Source organism: Dermochelys coriacea, chromosome 1, assembly GCF_009764565.3.
Source record: "Dermochelys coriacea isolate rDerCor1 chromosome 1, rDerCor1.pri.v4, whole genome shotgun sequence".
Classification (NCBI taxonomy): Eukaryota; Metazoa; Chordata; order Testudines; family Dermochelyidae; genus Dermochelys; species Dermochelys coriacea.
The window spans coordinates 46,591,805-46,614,086 of NC_050068.2; the positions used below are offsets into that span (position 1 = coordinate 46,591,805).

The window sequence follows — 22,282 nt, forward strand, 5'->3', positions numbered from 1 at the left end:
CTCAGGACAAATGGAAGCCAGTGCAGAGCCATATGTCTTAATAGTGGCAGCAGATTCACCATCTGCCACCTTGATGTACAAGTTCTCCAGGATTTGGAGGCTTAACTCCAGAAAATGAATTTTTATTTCCCAGCTTCAGGTTTCTGGTGAGATTAGCCCTCTGTTCTGGTGTGTTCAGCCCTTATCTGACATCACTGTAAAGAACAGACGATAACCCCTATCTTTCCATTTTACCTGTTGATAAGGTTCTGGCCAACTTGTTATCTAGATACAATCTGAATACTGACAAAATAATGGGTTGTGTAGCACTGAGCCCTCACTGAGTTAGCATGGTCTGCTTAATGAGCTGCTTAAAAGGGGAGCTTTTTTCTCTCTCACCCCTCCCTTGTCATTCTGGAATAGTTCCATTTATAGTAGATATGACTCAGGTGAACAGGCAATACACTACAATGCCTTTCATATACCAGCCATCTTGGCAAGTCAACCTTTCTTCTTTGAATTTTCCAGAAATCCATCTAGCACTAGAAGTTGCTTATAAAAATTTACTGATTCTGAATAGTGAATGACTAGATAGCTCTATTGAAAAACCTAAGCCTCCATGCCAGGATCTCAGTGAAACAGAAAGGAAAATCCTATATCTTCCACAGCTCTGAAACTGCAGTTGGATGGAGAGGCAGCCTTGGTAGTGCTAGCTGATCAGAGAAAGGATTGCAACTGAACTCAACCAAATTAAAGATTGTAATTTCCTTTCCAATCAATCTGGGGAGGAGGAAATGATAGATAGCCCTATGAAATACTGACTAAGTACTGTAAGGTGTCTCGGGGAAATATTCCTTGTCTATGGATTGCAGCATGAATCATTATTAATACAACATCCTGTACAAATGTATGTGGACTGCATCTCTTATAAAGAGAGGAATACTAGAGTGGGGAGTTCTTATATTAAATATATAAATAAGACATTCTGGTAAAATGTTACTAAAGATGCAAAGAGAATACAAACATGGTTACACATTTCAGTCACGATTAAATGTGAGGCAATGGGAAATGGAGTGAGGGGCTCAAAGTCATTGACATATGGCACTTTGTCCACACCCTAACTGTACTTGCAAGAAATACACATGCTTTATGCTGCATAGGTGGGTGTTTAGTAACAGTCTATTAAACAAATATAATATTGGCACCAGTTGTATATTATTATTTACAGTATCAGAGCACCTAGGAAACCTGCTCCTTGGCCAGGCACTGCACAAACCCAGAACAAAGCCAGATCACACTGATCAAGGCCAGAGAGAAGTATGTTGTGGTAACTGAGACGTGAGAGGAAGACAGCCAGGATGAGAGTTTTAGCTGAGCAGATGGATAAGAAAGGCTGTATCTGAGGGTATGTCTACACTACGAAATTAGATCAATTTGATAGAAGTTGATTTTTAGAAATCAATTTTATACAGACAATTGTGTATGTCCCCACTAAGCGCATTAAGTCGGTGGAATGTGTCCTCAATACCGTGGCTAGCATCGACTTAAGGAGCGGTGCACTTTGGGTAGCTATCCCACAGTTCCCGCAGTCTCCACTGCCCATTGGAATTTTGGGTTAAGCTCCCAATGCCTGATGGGGCAAAAACATTGTCAAGGGTGGTTTTGGGTGCATGTCGTCTGTCGCCCCTCTCTCCTACTCTCCCTCCCTCCCTCCCTCCGTGAAAGCAACGGCAGACAATTGTTTCATGCCTTTTTTCCGGGGTTACCTGTGCAGAGGCCATACCACAGCAAGCATGGAGCCCGCTCAGCTCATGGCTGCTGTTGTGAGCATTGTAAACACCTCGCTCATTATCCTGGAGTATGTGCAGAACCAGGCTAAGAGATGCCAGCACGAGGACAATTGTGATGAGGACATGGACACAGACGTTCCTGAAAGCATGGGCTGTGGCAATTGGGACATTATGGCGGCAGTGGGGCTGGTTGATACAGTGGAACACTGATTCTGGACCCGGCAAACAAGCACAGACTGTTGGGACCGCATAGTATTGCGGGTATGGGATGATTCACGGTGGCTGTGAAATTTTCACATGCGTAAGGCCACTTTCCTGGAACTTTGTGAGTTGCTTTCCCTCGCCCTGAAGCGCATGAATACCAAGATGAGAGCTACCCTGACAGTTGAGAAGTGAGTGGCAATAGCCCTATGGAAGCTTGCAACGCCTGACTGCTACCGGTCAGTCGGGAATCAGTTTGGAGTGGGCAAGTCTACTGTGGGTACTGCTGTGATCCAAGGAGCCAATGCAATCACTGATATTCTGCTATCAAGGGTAGTGACTCTGGGAAATGTGCAAGTCATACTGGATGGCTTTGCTGCAATGGTGTTCCCTAATTATGGTGGGGCGATAGATGGAACACATATCCCTATCTTGGCCACCTTGCTAACCAGTATGTATACCGTAAGGGGTACTTCTCAATGGTGCTGCAAGCATTGGTGGATCACAAGGGACGTTTCACCGACGTGGAATGGCCGGGAAAGGTGCATGACACTTGCATCCTTAGGAACTCCAGGCTGTTCGAGCAGTTGCAAGAAGGATGTTGAAATGCCAATAGTTATCCTTGGGGACCCAGCCTACCCCTTGCTCTCATGGCTCATGAAGCCATACACAGGCAGCCTGGACAGTTGTAAGGAGCAGTTCAACTGTAGGCTGAGCAAATGCAGAATGGTGGTAGAATGTGCCTTTGGATGTTTTAAAAGCTTGCTGGCACTGTTTGCTGACTAGGTTAGACCTCAACACAACCAACATTCCCATTGTTATTACTGCTTGCTGTGTGCTCCATAATATCTGTGAGAGTAAGGGGGAGACATTTATGGCGGGGTGGGAGGTTGAGGCAAATCACCTGGCGACCGATTTTGAACAGCCAGACACCAGGGCGATTAGAAGAGCACAGCAAGGCACGCTGCGCATCAGAGAGGCTTTGAAAACCAGTTTCATGACTGGCCAGGCTACGGTGTGACAGTTGGGTGTGTTTCTCCTTGCTGCAAACCTGCCCCCTTTCTTGACTTTAATTCCCTGTAAGCCAACCATCCTCCCCCCTTCGATCACAGCTGGCAAAGGAAATAAAGTAACTATTGTTTTGAAACCATGCATTCTTTCTTTATTAATTAAAAAAAAAGTGAGATAACTGACAAGGTAGCCCGGGTGGGGTGGGGTGCAGGAAGAGGGAAGGACAAGGCCACATTGCTTATTGTAGCCACACTACAAATCAAAACTGTTTGAATGACAGCCTTCTGTTGCTTGGGCCACCCTCTGGAGTGGAGTGGCTGGGTGCCCGGAGCCTCCCTCCGCCCCGCATCCTTGGGCATCTGGGTGAGGAGGATATGGAACTTGGGGAGGAGGGCAGGCGGTTATACAATGGATGCAGTGGGGGGTCTGTGCTCTTGTTGTCTTTCCTGCAGCTCCAACAGATGCTTCATCGTGTCTGTTTGTTCCCCCATTACCTCAGCATATCCTCCTGCCTCTGCTCTTTGCGCTCACTTAATGCTTTCCTGGCCTCTGCCACTGAATACCTCCATGCATTAAGCTGTACCCTATCAGTGCAGGAGGACTGCAAGAGTTCGGAAAACATGTCATCGCGAGTGCATTTTTTTCACCTTCTAATCTGCGATAACCTCAGGGATGGAGATGATAGGGGGAGCATAGAAACATTTGCACCTTGGGGAAGATAAAAAGGGAGAGTAAAATTTAAGAGGATACATTTCTGAGACCAAAAGGGAGACTCTTTCACAGTGAATCAAGCAATTCACAGAAGACAGCACATGTGCTTTAGGTACAAGGTCGCATTTTGCCTTTTATATTGAGCACCTGCCGGTATGGTGTCACATCACAAATGGCTGGGCAACAGAATTTGGTTTCCAGGCAGGCATGGTAAGCCTTTTGGCACATGGAGTTGGCTTCCTACTCCTTCGTAACATGTGGGAATGGTTTCAAACTGCAGCGCCATCCTTTCCCATAGCAAGCAATGCTGGCTGGGTTTCACATTTAAAAGGAGGGGCTGCGGTTTTCGGGTGAATGTGCAGCTCACACCTCCCTCCACCGAACTGCATGGCTATTCTCTGGCATGATCCCTTCACCCCTCCCTCCACTGCGTGGCTATTCTCTGGGATGATCCCTTTTAGCCAAGCACAAACAACCCAGCATGAACGGGATCCTTTTACTGTTCCCTTACAAAAATTCCCCAATTTCAACCACGTGACCATGAATGATATCACTCTCCTGAGGCTAATACAGAAAGATAAAGACCGAATGTTGCTTGAATGCAACCAAAACCCAGGACCATTTGCTGCCATGCTTTGTGCTGCAATGATTCCAGACTATTTGCTACTCGCTTGGTGTGTAAAGTGTCCTACCATGGAGGACGAAATAAGGCAGCCCTCCCCAGAAACCTTCTGCAAAGGCTTTCAGAGTACCTCCAGGAGAGCTTCATGGAGATGTCCCTGGAGGATTCCCGCTCCATCCCCAGACACGTTAACAGACTTTTCAGTAGCTGTACTGGCCGCAAATTCATCCCAAGTCTTCAGGGCTAATCAAACATTAAACACTATTGCTTTTAAACCCTGTACTGTAGTTATCAATGTGCACTCACCAGAACTGCCTTTTCCAGCTTCAGGGTCGGGGATCCCGCCTTGGGAGGGTATTGGCTCCAGGGTGATGAAAAGGTCCTGGCTGCCAGGGAGGACGGATTCACCACTTGCCTGCTGCACATTCTCCTCCTCCTCCTCTTCCTCTTCCTCATCCACAAAATCCTCCTCCTTATTGCGTGAGACTCTCCCATTGCAGGTGTCCATGGACAGTAGTGGGGTAGTGGTAGGGTCCCCCCCAAGTATACCATGCAGCTGATCATAGAAGTGGCATGTATGGGGCTCTGACCCGGAATGACCGTTTGCCTCCTTTGTCTTTTGTTCGGCTTGCCTCAGCTCCTTGACTTTCATGCAGCACTGCTGTGTGTCCCTGTTGTAACTTCTTTCCACCATGCCCTGTGAGATTTTGGCATATATATTAGCATTTCTTCTTTTTGATCAGAGTTCGGCCTGTATAGATTCTTCTCCCCATACAGCAATCAGCTCAAGTGTCTCCCTTTCAGTCCATGCTGGAGCTCGTTTGCGATTCTGGGGGGACTGCATGGTCACCTGTGCTGCTGAGCTCGCCACGCTGACCACACAGGAAATGAAATTAAAAATTTCCCAGGGCTTTTCCTGTGTACCTGGCTAGTGCATCGGAGTTCAAAGTGCTGTCCAGAGTGGTCACATTGGAACACTCTGGGATAGCTCCTGGAGGTCAATACCGTAGAATTGTGTCTGCACTACCCCAAATTAAACTCAGCAAGGTCGATTTTAGCCCTACTCCCCTCGCCGGGGAGGAGTACAGAAGTTGATTTTAAGAGCCCTTTAGGTCGACGGAACAAGGTTGGTTGTGTAGACGCATTCATTATAAAATCAACCTAATGTGGCTAAATTCGACCTAACCACGTAGTGTAGACCAGGGCTTAGAGATGTTATGCAGGAAGAATGAGTGACATTTAGGGCTTGTCTTCGTGTACAGTGCTACAGCGGCCCAACTGCACCAGTGCTGCTTTGATCTTGTAGAGCTTTAGTGAAGAGCTTCCTCTGTCGGCATAGTTAATCCACCTCCCTGAGAGGTGGTAGCTATGTTGACAGGACAGCTTCGCCAGTCGACATAGCACTGTCTACACAGGGGGTTAAGTTGGTATAACTACGTTGCTCAGAGGTATGGATTTTTCACATCCTGAGTGACATAAGTTATACCAATATAGGTCTGTAGTGTAAACCTGGCCTTAGATACAGCAAGGACCTAGAGGGAGGTCCTAGTTGAAGATGATGCCCAGGTTATGGTCTTGAGTGACAAGCAGGATGATGGCGCTGTCCTCATTGATCAAGAAAGGAGGTAGTGAAGAGGATTATTTGGGGAGGAGAAAGATTGGGAGCTCTGTTTTAGCCATGATGAGCTTGAGTTGATGGCCAGACATCCCATGAGGAGATGTTCAAAAGGCAGGCTGAGATTTTAGTTTGGAAAGAAGAAGACAGATCTGAAGTAGAGAGGTAAATCTGTGAATGGTCAGCATAAAGATGGTAGTTGAAGTTGTGTCTGTGGATGAGATTACCTCACGAGAAGGTGTGGAGAGAGAAGAGAAGGGGATCAAAAACAGAACCCTGTGGAACCCCCACAGAAGGTTGGAGGGTGGATGAGGAGGATCCTCCAAAGGACACACTGAAGGACTGCATAAAGAGGTAGGAGGAGAACCAGGAGAGGACAGAGTCACAAAAGCTAAGAGATGACAAGTAGATACAGAAGGTGCCATGGTCTGAAATACCTTTTTATGTAAAACTTACAACATATTTCTCTTGCTTGGTGTATCTAGAAATACAATGCATTGTTCTGCTGTCTTCATGCAGATGGTATGTTGTCTGACCTCTAGTGGCAGCAGAAATTAATTTTAATGCTATTTCTAATGTATTAAACATGCTTATAAAGCAGTGGTCACCAACCGGCCGATCGTGATCTCTGGCGGCACAACAGGGCCGCCGCTAAGAAGCTCCCTGCCTGCCCGGAAGCTCCCGGAAGCAGCCAGTGTGGCCCCAAGGCATGGGGCTGGGGTAGGCAGGGAGCCTGCCTTAGCAGCAGCCATGCTGCACCACTGACAAGGAGCTGCCGGAGGTAAGTGCTGCCCTGCAGGAGGCCGCACCCCAAGCCCCAGCCTTGAGCCCTCTCCTGGAGCCAGCACCCCAAACCCCCTCCTGTACCCCAAGCCCCAGTCCTGACCTCCCCAGAGCCAGCACCCCATACCACCTCTTACACCCCAACCCCCTGTCCCAGCCCTGACCCCCCTCCCAGAGCCAGCATGCTGTACCCACTCCTGCACCCCAACCCTCTGCCCCAGCCCAGAGCCCCCTCCTGCACCCAAACTTCCTCCCAGAGCTTGCACTCCTCACCTCCTCCTGCACTCCAACCCCCATCCCAGGCTCAGCCCAGAGCCCTCTCCCACACTACAAACCTCTCAGCCACAGCCCACAGCCTCCACCCCCTCCCGAACCCCAACCTCCTACCCCAGCCCGGTGAATATGAGGGTGGGGGAGAGTGAGTGACAGAGAGAGGGGGGGATGGAGTAAGTGGGGAGGGGCTTTGGGGAAGGGGCGGGGCTTTGGGGAAGGGGCAGGGTAGATCCTGGGTTGCCCTTAAATTCAAAAAGTGATCTTGGGTGTAAAAAGGTTGGAGACCACTGTTCTACAGGGATAAGGTCACCACGTAACACACTGCCAGTTCAGTCAGTGGCAGAATAAAGGGGTGTAAATAAATAGCATAAATGAAAATCGGGCCCCTGATATTTAAAGAATGCAGAATGTAGCTTTACATTTGACTACAGCTGTAAGAAAAACAGAACTCCACTCCCAGAACGACATTAATCATGACAGGAAAGATTTGTATGAACAGCATTCCTACATCGGAATATCACAAATCAGTTTCTGGAATACCTAGCCTTTGATAGTCTCTAGGTCTTGTTGGAACAAAGTATCACCCCAGAGCCAAGCAGGCAGACCCCTGCACATGGATGGTGTCCCAGTAACACCAGCTTAGCCTCTGCTTGTTGGTTTCCAGGTGTAGACTGCAGTGCTGATTTTGACCTTTGAATGCTGTGGGACTTTCCTACCCAGACACTGCCTCCCCCTCCCCCTATCCCCTGCCCAGCTGCCACCCTTGTGATCAGCAAAAATGCTCAATCTGGAGCTCTCTCTCAAAGAGAGGGGGCTGCTGGCAGAATGTTCTTGGTGAAGGAGCCTCGACTCTGGGATACAAAATCCACCTTAATCTTCTAGGGCCTGGCGCCATGAACCTTTGGGACATCTTGCAAAGCACATCCTTCCTCTTGGGTTTGTCTACACTGCAATCAGAGGCATAGTTGCAGCATGTGTGGAGCTAGCTTTAAACTAGCCAATGCGGGTACCAAGAGCAGTGAAACTGCAGCCACAAAGGTTTCAGCGTGGGCTGTACAAGTCCATCCGGGACCCTGGCTGCTTCCTTGTGTGGCTAGCCTGTGGTTAAGGCACTGCTATTTGTACCGACATTAGCTAGATTAAAGCTAGCTCAGGTATGTCTATGCAAGCTGCAATCACACCTCCAACTGCACCATAGATATACACATAGACCTATCCTTAGAGAGGGAGGTGGATTGGAGGGGTTGCTAGGAGATATTATTAGATGCCTTTTGCTGGAAAAAGGGGAGATTCTTCAGATGCTGTCTGTAGATGGTATTATCCATTACACATATGCTAAGTATAGCATTCATCACATTAGTAGGCATTATGTCCATGGTATAAATGTACATTATATATATATATGGTGTTGGGAAGTTATGTTCACTAAATGTATTATGCTCCTCCCACAATTCTGTACACCCATGTCAAGCATCCCACAGCACTTTGCAAAGCTGAAACTAGCTTTGGCATCAGAAAATAGACATTTGTTAAAGCAAAGCTGCATGAATACTTTGTACCAAGCACAGCAAGCAAATCACTTTCATGGCTCATCAAGCCTTGAACGTAGATTCCAAACGAGATATAGGAAAGTATCGGGAGGTACCAAGGACAAAGCTGGCACAAAGTAGTGTGTTAAACTTAAACTTTGGGTGGCATATAGGGGCTTTGCGTTTGCAAACAACTACAGTATACAGTAACTCCTCACTTAACGTCCTCCCGCTTAAAGTTGTTTCGAAGTTACATCGCTGCTCCATTAGGGAACATGCTCATTTAAAGTTGTGCAATGCTCCCTTATAACGTCATTTAGCTACCTGCTCTGTCCACTGCTTGTAGGATTCTGGGAAGAGCAGCGACTCTACAAGGGAGCATTGCACAAGTTCCTCTTCTCCGCCTCCTTCCCCTCCCTCCCAGCGCTTCCCCCGCCACCAAACAGCTGTTTGGCGGTGCTTAGGACTTTCTGGGAGGGAGGGGGAGGAGCAGAGACGCGGCGCTTCCCCGCTCCTCCCCCTCCCTCCCAGAAAGTCCTAAGCACCGCCAAACAGCTGTTTGGCGGCAGAGAAGCGCTGGGAGGAAGGGGAAGGAGTGGGGATGCGGCATGCTCCGGGGAGGAGGTGGAGTGGGAGTGGGAAGAGGTAGGCCTGGAGTGGAGCAGGGACAGAAAGAGGCAGGCCTGGAGCATCCCCCGGCAAAGTCGGCGCCTGTTCTTCTGGGGGGAAGCTGCCGCTGCTGCTGAGCAAGGTGTTTTCTAGCATCCTTGCCTGCCTCATTGTCTGCAGTGGGCTGTGCCTGTGTGGGGTAAGCCAGGGGCACCAGTACTGTACAGTCTATAATGCCTTTTGTCTGCCCCCCAAAAATTTCTTTGGAACCTAACACCCCGCATTTACATTAAATCTTATCGGAAAATTGGATTCATTTAACATCATTTCACTTAAAGTTGCATTTTTCAGGAACATAACTACAACGTTAAGTGAGGAGTTACTGTAAATAGAAGATGGTTTGAGGGCATATCTTTGTAGTACATCTTCCATGTAGGGTGAGCATAGAATTATAGCATTATAGAAATGTAAGGCTGGCAGGGACTTCCAGAAATCATTGAGTCCAGGCCCCTGTGCTGAAGCAGGACCCAGTCAACCTAGACCATCCCTGAGGTGTTTTTCTAACCAGTTCTTAAAAACCTCCAATGATGGGGATTCCACAACCTCCCTTGGAAGCCTACTTCAGAGCTTAACTACCTTTATAGTTAGAAACATTTTCCTAATATCTTACTTAAATCTCCCTTTCTGCAAATTTAGCCAATTATTTCTTGTCCTACCTTCAATGGACATGGAGAACAATTGATCATCATCCTCTTTATAACAGCCCTGAACATATTTGAAGACTCTGATCAGGTCCCCTTCTCCTATCTTCTTTTCTCAAGACTACACATGCCAGTTTTTTTTAACCTTCCCTCATAGATCAGGTTTTCTAACCCTTTTATCATTTTGGTTGCTCTCCTCTGGACCTTCTCCAATTTGTTCACCTCTTTCCTTTAGTATGGTGCCCAGCATTAGACACAATAATCCAGCTGAGACCTCACAAGTGCCAAGAGGAGTAGGACAATTACTTCCCATGTCTTACATCCGACACTCCTGTTAATATACCCCAGAATGATATTAGCCTTTTTCGCAGCTGCATCACAGTGTTGACTCATATTCCGTTTCTGATCCACTATAACCCTCCGATCCTTTGCAGCAATGCTATCATCTAAGCAGTTATTCCCCACTTTGTAGTTGTGCATTTGATTTTCCTTCCTAAGTGTAGTACTTTGCACTTGTCTTTATTGAATTTCATCTGCAAGATAAGATTTCCCTCTGGGAAGGAGGGTATGTATATCTCCTTTTCGTATGGTACTGTTTTTTCTTTGTGCTAAGCATGGTTAGTTCTAAATAACAAACCAGAAATGTAGTCAACAATTGGTTGCACCTTTTAAACAATAGTGTATATTTATGTTTACAGGAAGAGAGCAGTCCCTTATGTGGATTGGTTAATTGTTAAGTAGGTTATGGGAGGAACAAGGCTAGGAAGCAGCCACCCTTTATTCTGTTAGGAATCACCTGCCATCTAAAATAATACTTATTTAAATTGCATTTATACAGCGAGCTGAGTGAAAAGGAAAGTTTCTCTGTAAACAAGTTGCTCACATTTATCATCCGTTAGGAAGGCGGTGACACTCTGGGTGAAATTGAAGGGGCTGCGGGCCACTGGGATTCTTGGGTTTTGTTTTCCAGCTCCACTACTGCCTCCCTGTGTATTCTTAGGTAAGTCACATAACTTCCATCTATACTTAAGACACAGGGGAGGAAGTGACTCACCAGTGCACCAACTAGGAGAGTCCCTCTGGCCTGCACAGGCAGGAATTAAAACACAGCTTCCAAAAGCAGCAATAACCGCATGCTGGCTCTCAGAACAACTTGGTGAACCACAGTCTGATCTCACACTCTATGAGTAAATCCAGAGTAACTCCACTGAATTCTGTGGAGGAACTGTGGATTTACACCAGCATCTAACAATGGAATCCAAGGCAGAGACTCGAGGGTCTTGCCCCGAGTATGGAATCTCATCTCGTTGCCATTATGTCTCCTGCTGCAGAGAGTTGTCTACTATTTTTAAAATAGAGAACCCATAGGTCTCTCAGGACCTAAGCTAGGCTATGATTAATAATAGTCCTTGCTGACCCAGAGTGTACAATTCTGAAAGTGCTGAGATGTAGCCCCAGGCAAGCAGAAGCAGTAATGGCTGTAGCTTCCATCACTACAAGCTGGAGCTCCCATCACTACATAGCTACAAGCCACAGAGACTGGAGGAGTCCTGAGCCTAGTTTAAGAGGACCTGTGTTATTTGTCACTGGGCTTGCTGCTGTACTGAGATGCCTGAAGTTTGTAGGAAATACATACATTTCTCTGACCCTAAACTACAGTATGACTAATAAACTGTCCCACTAGTCCAATGTGTCACTACAGGCTGGCAGCAGGGAGCCAATTGGAGCTGAACTCTGTGTCTGTCACCAAGCTCTGGATGATGCAGGAACCTTGCTGCTGTTTGCCAATTGTCCCTGTGAGCCCCAGACTGCTGTGTAACTGCAGGCAGAGTTATTTTTAAACTATGAATGTTTAAAAAAGAAGACGACGACAGATTGGGTCTCTCTCAGACCCTAAACTAACATCATCACAGTTCCGCTCTGACTGGAGAGTCCGTCCGATGTCAGGACCTGGAGCATTAATTCAAAATTAAGTCAGCCCCAGCTGCTAACATTGTGCAGCAGCAAACAGCTTTGCTTGGAGCTTGAGCTGCCAGCAATCGCCACCATACTGACTGCAGTGCGGAGTACACCAGAGAATAGAGCCCTGCTGGGTCCTGCTGTTTGCAGTTTGTGTTCCTTCCTAAACCCCTCTAATATTACATGATTGCCATAACACCAGCACTGCAGACAGCTGCAGAGCCAGGGAACTGCTGGCTCCCCACTACTGATGCACTTCTCCCTTCCCTTCCCCTTCCTCCAGTAGACAGGATTGCAAAATAAGGGAGTTTCAGGTTGTTATTAAATTTAAAAGGGGGTTTTAGAAGCATTTGACTATGGTGAGCAATCACAGCTGCTTCTAAAGGGCACAAGAGCAGCAGCAAATTGCTTCCACTCTCAGCCAATACTCAAACTAGGGTTGGGGGGGATCCCCCCAAATTTTTTCTTCTTTTTTGGTAAAAATTTTGTTTGCATCAAAATTTTCGAGCCTGCTCTGCTCAGAATGGAATAAGCAGAAGTGACACCATAGTGATGGATTCCCATAGGTCACATGACTGGGAGTCTACATCTTGTCCCTGATTGGCTCAAATCCTCTCATCTGACCTCCCATTCATGCATGTGCAGGCTCCCAAATGAGACCCAAATTTTTCCATTTGACATTCATGTTTATGAGTAAAGGCTGATATTCAGCTCAGATAGCTCTACGTAATGGGTCTCCCTTCTACCCACCACACACATGCAGACCTTAAAAAGATTTGCTTACACACAACCTAATTTGACTAGTCAAAACAAAGTTTTAAGGAGGCAAAAGTATGAACCACTTTATCATGAGAACAATGGACAGTACATTTAGGACATGTTGTTACACCTCAGGCTTATGAACATTTAAGGCTGATTCCTGAATCCTTCCTCACTCCTAGACTTACAGTGGGAGTTTTGCCTGAGTAAGGATGTCAGTATTGGGCCCTTACAATAAAACTGGATGTCCCACCTTCCTGCTTCTTGTAGCTGTGATACTGCCATGACTAAGTTGTTGTGCCTGGGGACTCCTGCCACTAAAATGGAAGGTATAATTATGTAGTATGTAATTCTCTTACTAAATGGTTTAATAACTAATATGTGTCATGAAATCACAGCTCTGGAAGCGCTGAAGACACGAGCCAGTCTGGGATGAAGGCAGCTGTTCACCCCATCAGCTTATTCACCCCTACTTTGGACTGTCTGTTGACACTCAGCATCCCAAGTCACATGCTGCTGATTCATCTGGATTCTATTTTCCATACTAGCTAAGTTTTGGTAATACATCCTACCACAAAGATTTCATCTTAGTATTGATATATGAAAGGGCCCAGCCATGATATAAGATTTGATGTTAAACTGGATTTAGATGATGCTATATAAACAAGAACTAAAAATAACCACTTCTCTGTACATTTCAGAGTAGCAGCAGTGTTAGTCTGTATCCTCAAAAAGAGCAGGAGTACTTGTGACACCTTAGAGACTAACAAATTTATGAGAGCATAAGTTTTCGTGGGCTACAGCCCACTTCATCGGATGCATAGAATGGAACATATAGTAAGAAGATATATATGTACATACAAAAAGAAAAGGAGTACTTGTGGCACCTTAGAGACTAACAAATTTATTAGAGCATAAGCTTTCGTGAGCTTTTTGCGAATACAGACTAACACGGCTGCTACTCTGAAACCTGTCAATATGTACATACAGAGAAGGTTGAAGTTGCCATACAAACTGTAAGAGGCTAATTAGTTAAGATGAGCTATTATCAGCAGGAGAAAAAAACTTTTGTAGTGATAATCAAGATGGCCCATTTAGACAGTTGACAAGAAGGTGTGAGGATACTTAACATAGGGAAATAGATTCAATATGTGTAATGATCCAGCCACTTCCAGTCTCTGTAAACTGTTAACTTAATCTTTCAGTATGCTTGTCCTAGAGTGTTGTACGATGGATTCTCTCTCCATATGTAATCATAACATCTAGCCTACATATATGTACACAGTCTTAATTCGGACTTCTTGTGCATACGCATTATGATACAGTCTTTAATTACATGACCACACATTAGTTTGAGACAGGACCCATGCCTCATTCAGTGCACAGAATGGACCATGCTCTGGGGATGAATTAGAGTTGTGTAGAGAAGGTGGAGGCTGTTGTCTGTAAGATGCCTGGAGAATTTGGAAGGTGTTCAGTGAATGAAGCAGGGGATCGATAGCAGAGGTGAAAGTAAGCCGGTACACCCCAGTACGGCATACCGGTAAGAGCTGGGGTGCCGTACCAGGACCGGCTTTCCGAGAGGGCAATTAAAAGCCTTGGGGTAGCGGCAGCAGGGCTGTGGCAGGGATTTAAAGGGCCCTGGAGCTCCAGCCGCTGCTACCCCCCGGGGCCCTTTAAATCCCCACCTGAGCCCTGCTGCCCAAGCCCTGGGGTAGCGGCGGCGGGGCTCCAAGAGGGGATTTAAAGGGCCGGGGCGGTAGCAGCGGCTGGAGCCCCAAGCCCTTTAAATCCCTGCCAGAGCCCTGCTGCCGAAGCCCTGGGGTAGCGGCGATGGGGCTCCGGCGGGCATTTAAAGGGCCAGGGCAGTAGCGGCGGCTGGAGCCTCGGGGCCCTTTAAATCCCCAAGGGAGCCCAGCCACCACTACCCCAGGGCTCGGGCAGCAGGGCTCAGGCGGGGAATTAAAGGGCTCGGGGCTCCGGCAGCTGGTACCACAGCGGAGCCCCAGGCCCTTTAAAGCTCTGCCAGAGCCCAGAGCCCCAGGGTAGCGGTGGCAGCCGGGAGCCCCCAGGGCTCCTCAGTGATTTAAAGGGCCTGGGGCTCCGCTGCGGTAGTGGCAGCTGCAGCCCTGGCCCCTTTAAATCGCCCCTGAGCCCCAGGGCTCCCAGCCGCCTCTGCAGCTGGTAGCTCGGGGGTGATTTAAAGGGCCTCAGGCTCCCAGCCGCCACTACTGCAGCTGGAGCCCTGGCCCTTTAAATCAAGATTTAAAGGGCCCGGGGATTTAAGGGCCTGCCTCTTCCGGTTGAGGCCACGCCCCTGCTCAGGACTCCAGCGTACTGGTAAGTCCTCTAACTTACTTTCACCCTGATCGATAGTGAGAGGAGAAAGGATCCTCTCATGGCTAAGGCAGTTGAATGCCATCCTAGAGAACTGGATTCCATCCCTGCCAGCAACGACAGAGTCCCTATGTAATGCCGGGCAAGTCACAATTCAGAATGTTCATGCTAATTAGCATTTGTAAAGCACTCCGTTATTATGGGGCAAACACCACAGGAATGCCCATAAACAAATTAATAATTATGTATTCAGCTCAGGGGCTGGCTGCTATGCATTCTAAGGCCTGGAGGCATACGCTGAAGGTGGAGAATAAAAGGAAATATTGAATAATTTCTCATTCACTGAATAAGGCGGGGGTCCTGTGGATGTGATATGACCACACAATTAAAAACTGTATCATAATGCATTGAAGCAAGTGGACCAAACGAAGACTGCACAGGCAACCTTAATTCTGGCATTTCCTAATTTTTGACTGTTTGACTTTGCCACCTTAATGGTCTTTTGCTGCAGGGTTTTGTGGGGTTGTTGGTTTGGGGGGGGGTTGTCTTTTTTATATTTGTTGGAATACCAAATAGTCACTATCCACATTCAATGAACAAAATATAATTAAAAAACAACAGATTTTTTGTGGTACTTCCCCCAGACCAGACCAAGGAGAACAAGATTTCGAGACCTTCCCTGTACAGTAGTCGAAACCTGGAAACAGACAATTCTATGATTTTGAGCCAAGCATTGCTAAAATTGCACCTCTCTCTGGTTACTTAGCTCACTGGGGCTACTCAGGTATGTCTTGGCTCTTATCTTGTCCTCCTACTCCTCTCCCCCTTGCTTGTCTCTTTATTTATGCACTGCATATTGCCTAATTCAGTAGTTCTCAGCCCACGGCCCAATTAGCACGCAGCTGCGGCCCAACTCAGCTGTGTGATAAAGGCTGGCCCGCGAGCTGGGATCTGCCAGTGGGGCTCTGGGGTCAGGGCAGCCGTGTCCAGGGTCCAGGGTGGGGGCAGCCACACAGCAGGGATCCAGGGGTCCCGGCTGGCCCCACAGGGTCCAAGCCAGCCACCTGTCCCCATGAGCTGTGGCGTCGGGGCAGTTGGCCTACCCCGCGTGGTGGGGTCTGGGGTTGCCAGCCAGCCTCGTGAGCTCTGGGGACTGGGGCAGCCACCTGGCCCCAGGGCAGCCACATAGCGGGAGTCCAGGGCAGCCAGTCGGCTGGCCCCACGTGGTGGGGGTGTGGGGTCGGGATCCGGGCAGCTGCTGCCCTGCCACCCAGCCCCTGTGGCCCAGGAAACACATTGTGGGCCACGTATGCGGCCCACAATGTGTAATAAGTTGAGAACCACTGGCCTAATTCATAGATTGCAGGCTCTCTGGGGCAGAAGGCCTCTGTGCCCACTATTAGTACAATACCTAGTTTAACAGGGTCCCAATCCTTCTTTGGGATCCTTAGGCACAGAAATAATAACTGAGAACAGACACCTCCTTCCAGCTTTCAAAACATCAGTTGTCTAGATTTTACTTTCTGGTCACTGAAAATTCCCTGTGATGGAACTGGATCGAGCACACTGAACTGTACAAAATAGTTGAAGCATGGAAGTAGGAGGAAGACGTAAGGGGAGGAAAGTTAGTCCTGGTCTACACTACGGAGTTAGGTCTAATTTAGCCGCGTTAGGTTGATTTTATAATGAATGCGTCTAGACAACTAACCCCGTTCCATCGACCTAAAGGGCTCTTAAAATCAACTTCTGTATTCCTCCCCGGCGAAGGGAGTAGCACTAAAATTGACCTTGCTGGGTCGAATTTGGGGTAGTGCAAACGCAATTCTACAGTATTGGCCTCTGGGAGCTATCCCGGAGTGTTCCAATGTGACCGCTCTGGACAGCGCTTTGAACTCTGATGCACTAGCCAGGTACACAGGAAAATCCCAGGGAAATTTTTAATTTCATTTCCTGTTTGGTCAGCATGGCGAGCTCAGCAGTACAGGTGACCATGCAGTCCCCCCAGAATGGCAAACGAGCTCCAGCATGGACCGAAAAGGAGACACTGGATCTGATTGGTGTATGGGGAGAAGAATCTGTGCAGGCCGAACTCTGATCAAAAAGAAGGAATGCTAATATATACATGCCAAAATCACACAGGGCATGGTGGAAAGAGGCTACAACAGGGACACACAGTAGTGCTGCATGAAAGTTAAGGAGCTCAGGCAAGCTGACCAAAAGACAAAGGAGGCAAATGGTCATTCCGGGTCAGAGCCCCACATATGCCACTTCTATGATCAGCTGCATGGCATTCTAGGGGGGGATCCTACCACTACCCCACCACTGTCCGTGGACACCTGCAATGGGGGAGTCTCATGCAATAGGGAGGAGGATTTTGTGGATGAGGAAGAGGAAGAGGAGGAGGAGGAGAATGCACAGCAGGCAAGTGGTGAATCCGTCCTCCCTGGCAGCCAGGACCTTTTCATCACCCTGGAGCCAATACCCTCCCAGGGCAGGATCTCTGAAGCCGGAGAAGGCAGCTCTGGTGAGTGCACATTTATAACTATAGTACAGGGTTTAAAAGCAAGAGTGTTCAATGTTTGATTTGCCCTGAAGACTTGGGATGCATTTGCGGCCAGTACAACTATTGAAAAAGTCTGTTAATGTGTCTGGGGATGGAGTGGGAATCCTCCAGGGACATCTCCATGAAGCTCTCCTGGGGGTACTCTGAAAGCCTTTGCAGAAGGTTTCTGGAAAGGGCTGCCTTATTTCCTCCTCCATGGTAGGACACTTTACCACACCAAGCCAGTAGCAAGTAGTCTGGAATCATTGCAGTACAAAGCATGGCAGCAAATGGTCCTGGGTTTTGGTTGCTTGCAACCGAACAAAAAAAACTAAGACAGATGGTTCTCCAAAACGGCTTGGCGTTAGATATTTTGCTGGCCTCTCAGGGAGGAACATGTGCATTAATTGGGCAAGAATGCTATGTATGTGTTCCGGATGTTTATAATGCCACTTGGAAAAGAGCATACCATCTTATACAAGTTGTAAAAGACCATGGAGGAGAGCGAGTCAACTCATGGTGGAGCAATTTGTTCAATTGGGTTCCAGATATAGGTGGCTGGTTACATAACTTGCTTCGCAGTGACGTTGTAATTATTTGTGGCCTAATAGTTTTGTATATTATGTTAAGATGTGTCTGTTGGATGTGTACCAAGCTGTGCCCTACTAACCAGTGAATATTTCTAAGTCACTCCCCACAAAGACCAGTATGTCCAAAGAGTTCCCCTATGGCACTCTAGGGACAAAGGGGGGACTGTTAGGTGAGAAAAATTAAATATGAAGCAGTTATGCGAACCGAACCAAAGTCAGGCCAATAAAGGTTGCTTGGAAAGTCCCTGAACGAGATAAATAGAATGAAGGAATACTTGTTTAAGTTGCAGGGAGTGAGAAAAAAGGGGAGGCCTGCATTCCTGCATTTTTTACTAGATGTTCTGGGAACAGTTTGTTGAGATACGGGGGCACTGTTTTCCACTCCCTGTTCTTGTGTTATGTCTGTTTTTAACTCCTTGTCTCCTGGTTGACACCCATACTGATAAGAAAGTTAGTGAAGCATTACGATTTGCTAAAAGTTATCTACAATAAGGGGGTAGAAGTGCATGCATAATAGAAAAAGAGGATTTTAACTAACAGAGGGGAGGGGTGGGCTGCTTTATGAATAAATCTGTGATGCGATGGGACCCTCTATAAAAACCTATTAGTTTTACTTAGAGGCTGCTGGTTCTCTTTGGAGATGGGCTGCTCACTATTGTTGTGTGCACTCTTCAATAAAGAGCTTTGTGTTCGGACCTTGCTGGTGTTGCCTGTCTCTCTCCGGTCAGACAACGAACTGTGCCGTCTGGGGTTCGAGTCCTCGACAGTTGCATTCAAGCAACATTCGGTCTATATCTTTCTGTGTTAGTCTCAGGAGAATGATATCATTCATGGTCACCTGGTTGAAATAGGGGAATTTTTTAAGGGAACAATAAAAGGACCTCGTTCATGCTGGGTTGTTTGCGCTTGGCTAAAAGGGATCATCCCAGAGAATAGCCATGCGGCGGGGGGATGGTTGAAGGGATCATCCCAGAGAATAGCCATGCGGTGGGGTGGGGGGAGGTGTGTGCTGCACATCCACCCGAAAACTGCAGCCCCTCCTTTTAAATGTGAAACCCAGCCAGCATTGCTTGCTATGGGAAAGGATGGCGCTGCAGTTTGAAACCATTCCCACATGTTACGAAGGAGTAGGAAGCCAATTCCATGTGCCAAAAGGCTTACCATGCCTGCCTGGAAACTGAATTAGTTGCCCAGCCGTTTGTGATGTGACACCATACCGGCAGGTGCTCAATATAAAAGGCAAAATGCGACCTTGTACCTAAAGCACATGTGCTGTCTTCTGTGAATTGCTTGATTCACTGTGAAAGAGTCTCCCTTTTGGTCTCAGAAATGTATCCTCTTAAATTTTACTCTCCCTTTTTATCTTCCCCAAGGTGCAAATGTTTCTATGCTCCCCCTATCATCTCCGTCCCTGAGGTTATCGCAGATTCGAAGGCAAAAAAAATGCATTCGCAATGACATGTTTTCCGAGCTCATGCAGTCCTCCCATACTGATAGGGCACAGCTTAATGCATAGAGGCATTCAGTGGCAGAGGCCAGGAATTCATTAAGTGAGCGCAAAGAGCAGAGGCAGGAGGATATGCTGAGGTAATGGGGGAACAAACAGACACGATGAAGCATCTGTTGGAGCTGCAGGAAAGACAACAAGAGCACAGACCCCCCACTGCATCCATTGTATAACCGCCTGCCCTCCTCCCCAAGTTCCATATCTTCCTCACCCAGACGCCCAAGAACGTGGGGCAGAGGGAGGCTCCGGGCACCCAGCCAATCTACTCCAGAGGATGGCCCAAGCAACAGAAGGCTGTCATTCAAACAGTTTTGATTTGTAGTATGGCTACAATAAACAATGTGGCCTTGTCCTTCCCTCCTCCTGCACCCCACCCCACCCGGGCTACCTTGTCAGTTATCTCACTTTTTTTTTTAATTAATAAAGAAAGAATGCATGGTTTCAAAACAATAGTTACTTTATTTCCTTTGCCAGCTGTGATCGAAGGGGGGAGGGTGGTTGGCTTACAGGGAATTAAAATCAAGAAAGGGGGCAGGTTTGCAGCAAGGAGAAACACACCCAACTGTCACACTGTAGCCTGGCCAGTCATGAAACTGGTTTTCAAAGCCTCTCTGATGCGCAGCGTGCCTTGCTGTGCTCTTCTAATCGCCCTGGTGTCTGGCTGTTCAAAATCGGTCGCCAGGTGATTTGCCTCAACCTCCCACCCCGCCATAAATGTCTCCCCCTTACTCTCACAGATATTATGGAGCACACAGCAAGCAGTAATAACAATGGGAATGTTGGTTGCGCTGAGGTCCAACCTAGTAAGCAAACAGCACCAGCGAGCTTTTAAATATCCAAAGGCACATTCTACCACCATTCTGCATTTGCTCAGCCTACAGTTGAACTGCTCCTTACAACTGTCCAGGCTGCCTGTGTACAGCTTCATGAGCCATGGGAGCAAGGGGTAGGCTGGGTCCCGAAGGATAACTATTGGCATTTCAACATCCCCAATGGTAATTTTCTGGTCTGGGAATTAAGTCCCTTCTTGCAACTGCTTGAACAGCCCGGAGTTCCTAAAGAGGCAAGCGTCATGCACCTTTTCTGGCCATCCCACATTGATGTTGGTGAAATGTCCCTTGTGATCCACCATTGCTTGCAGCACTATTGAGAAGTACCCCTTGTGGTTTATGTACTGGTTAGCAAGGTGGTCCAGTGCCAAGATAGGGATATGTGTCCATCTATCACCGCACCACAGTTAGGGAACCCCATTGCAGCAAAGGCATCCAGTATGACCTGCACATTTCCCAGAGTCACTACCCTTGATAGCAGAACATCAGTTATAGCATTGGCTACTTGGATCATAGCAGTCCCCACAGTAGACTTGCCCACTCCAAATTGATTCCCAACTGACTGGTAGCAGTCAGGCGTTGCAAGCTTCCATAGGGCTATCGCCACTCGCTTCTCAACGGTCAGGGCAGCTCTCATCTTGATATTCCTGCGCTTCAGGGCCGGGGAAAGTAACTCACAAAGTTCCTGGAAAGTGGCCTTATGCATGCGAAAGTTTCATAGCCACTGTGAATCGTCCCATACCTGCAACACTATGCGGTCCCACCAGTCTGTGCTTGTTTGCTGAGCTCAGAATCGGCATTCCACTGTATCAACCAGCCCAACTGCCGCCATGATGTCCCAATTGCCACAGCCCGTGCTTTCAGGAATGTCTGTGTCCATGTGCTCCTCACAATCGTCCTTGTGTTGGCATTTCTTAGCCCGTTCTGCAAATACTCCAGGATAAAGTGTGAGGTGTTTACAATGCTCACAACAGCAACAGTGAGCTGAGTGGGCTCCATGCTTGCCATGGTATGGCATCTGCATGGGTAACCCCGGAAAAAAGGCGCGAAACAAGTTTCTGCCATTGCTTTCACAGAGGGAGGGAGGGGCGACTGATGACATGAACCCAAAACCACCTGCGAGAATGTTTTTGCCCCATCAGGCATTGGGAGCTTAACCCAGAATTCCAATGGGCAGCGGAGACTGCAGGAACTGTGGGATAGCTACCCAAAGTGCACCGCTCTGTAAATTGATGCTAGCCACAGTATTGAGGACACACTCTGCCAACTTAATGTGCTTAGTGGGGACATACACAATCGACTGTATAAAATCGATGTCTAAAAATCGACTTCTATAAAATCGATCTAATTTCATAGTGTAGACATACCCTTAGAAAGACTCATTCTCCAGCATATGAACTGTTGGCGGCGTAGTTGAGCTGAAGGCTACATGAATAGATGAGTGAAGGCCCAGTATAAGGCCACAGAAAGTCAGCGAGGCCATGTGCGATCACCGAAGACCAACGGGAATCACAGAACAGGAAACGGATTGTGAAAGCTAGTGGCATTGAGAACTGGCTCCATTGACCATTATTAGTTAATACTATGGTTCAACATGTATTTAGACCCCTCTGTTTGCGTAGTGTTTACATAGCCACTGGAGACAGTCACGGCCCTAAGAATCTCATAATCTAGGTTAAATATATCTATGATATGACGCAGGGACTGATAACAAGGGGGGCAGGGGGAGAGAAGGATGGGAGCAATTAAGAACAACAACAAAGGATGAGCTGGCTTGTTTTGAATGGTGCACGGGGTGAGCCAGTCCTGTGAAGCCATACACAGAAGAGTAATTTTACTGCCATGAGTCGTATCTTGGTCTTTGCAGGATCAGGCTCCATGTTAACTCCTTTGTTTGTTTGTTGGGCTTTTGTCTCTTAAGTTGTGAGGTTGGC

At 47.6% G+C, this 22,282-nt stretch overlaps 1 long non-coding RNA gene across 1 annotated transcript; it reads right to left on the minus strand.

Moving 5' to 3' along the window:
• Nucleotides 1–638: 638 nt before the first annotated feature.
• Nucleotides 639–18,777, minus strand: LOC122457598. Its single transcript, XR_006277228.1, has 6 exons — nt 18,176–18,777; nt 17,148–17,149; nt 15,695–15,698; nt 8,826–8,834; nt 2,335–2,341; nt 639–649 (listed from the first exon to the last, which is right to left on the minus strand). It is a non-coding gene; the product is annotated as an uncharacterized LOC122457598 (long non-coding RNA).
• Between the last annotated feature and the right edge of the window lie 3,505 nt (nt 18,778–22,282).